Genomic DNA, 1,691 nt, shown 5'->3' with positions numbered 1-1,691 from the left:
TCCTGAGGATTCTGGAATGGTGATGCCCACTCTGCCTCTAATTGACAGGGGGGCTTAGATCCAATTAGGGCAGATGAATGGGATTATCTTGCTTGCAGTTGCAGACTGTCTCTGTTCCTTGAGATGGTTGTTGTCCATCATCAATTCTCCTTGTTAGTTGTCCTGGATCTCACCCAGAGTAATCACATCCATATTTCCCTGTTTACAATGAACAGGAGAGTAGGTGTTGCAAATCTGTTGAGATTCAAGACCCAACTGGTACACGGACAAGTCAAAGATTTAAGTCTCTTGCACATTCACCTATCAACTCTAGAACTAACTATAGGTTCAAATAGAAAAGGCAGAAGAGCCATGTGTAGGGAAACCACAACTGAGTCCAACTCTATCACATGCGGGAACATAAATTCCAAAGTAGGGTCCACAGGCAGGGTGCCAACTCCTGAGTTGTCTGCCCTGTCTTTAGTGTCTGGATGTCTCCAGAGTCCCCAGGAGCCCAGCTATTTGAGTCTACATTTACTTTGGCAGTCAACGAGATCCTGCTGAGACATGCATAAGCGTAACCTCTGGAATGACCTCCTGACTCTACTTGAAGTCTCTGAGCCATAGAAACTCACTTGTCTTTAGGGGGAAAGGGTAAAAACAAATGACTTTAATTATTCTAAAATATCTTTTTCTCTTTTTAAATGAGAGAGAGAAAAAAAAAAACAGAGCAATAGATGGGGCCAATCTACCAATGTTATTTCTACTGGCATTTCTGCCTTTACATTAAGCATTCAAAAATATGGTTTTCATTGCAGCCAATCTCTAAAATATAAATAGATAATAAAAAGTAGTTATACATCACTTAATAAAATAACTGCTGAACTTCTATTACATGAAGAGTGCCACAGGGTGCTTTTACCTAAATGAAGATGCTCATGCTTCTTAAGCATTAGAACGCTTCAGTGAGGAGGGAACAAAATTAGTCTGGTTTGGCTTCAGACTTGGGTCACCTGGCGGAGTTAAAGAGGTGCCACTAGTCTCTCAAATATTTCATGGTTAATCAGTGAAACAAGAGATCACTCTGGCGCATTCGACAGTTAACTCTGCAGTTGGTTCAGTGGTAGTGCTTCTCCCCTAAATAAAACTTACTTACCAGTGCAATAATGAATTCTTCAAAAAAAGATGCATCAGATATATTTGCTTGAAATTTTTCATTCTGTGAAAATGTGCAGAGTAATCACATCCATATTTCCCTGTTTATTACACCAGCTTCCTGACTATATTATTTCATGCTAAGACTATTTAACTAAAATCATATGGTAAAATCTACACAAAAGATTTGGTAGTTATTCAGTGGTGGGGGATAAGGAAGAGGAAATTCAATCAATTAATTTCAAAACTGAAATGACTTTATTCTCTTTATAGAGGTGTAGTGCTTGTAAAGACACAAGATGAGAATAGTAGCCCTGAATTCAATCTTCTTCTCTTTCCATTCATCATCCTTCAGGCACTGAAAATTCTACCTCCATCATATGCATCCTTGTTTTCTCTGCTTTAGTGCCAAAAGGAAGAAGGCTCCTCCTACAAAAGCCTTTCTGTCTCCTGTGCCCATCAAGATGCCCCAGCATGGAACTTTGCTACTACAGGTAGTCTTTCTTCCTCCCCATCTTACCCTCTCCATGGGCTCTCTAGTTTTGGTCATAATTCTC

The sequence above is a fragment of the Dasypus novemcinctus genome, chromosome 5 (genome assembly GCF_030445035.2).
Source record: "Dasypus novemcinctus isolate mDasNov1 chromosome 5, mDasNov1.1.hap2, whole genome shotgun sequence".
Classification (NCBI taxonomy): Eukaryota; Metazoa; Chordata; class Mammalia; order Cingulata; family Dasypodidae; genus Dasypus; species Dasypus novemcinctus.
Note: the sequence above shows the minus strand (reverse complement) of the source record.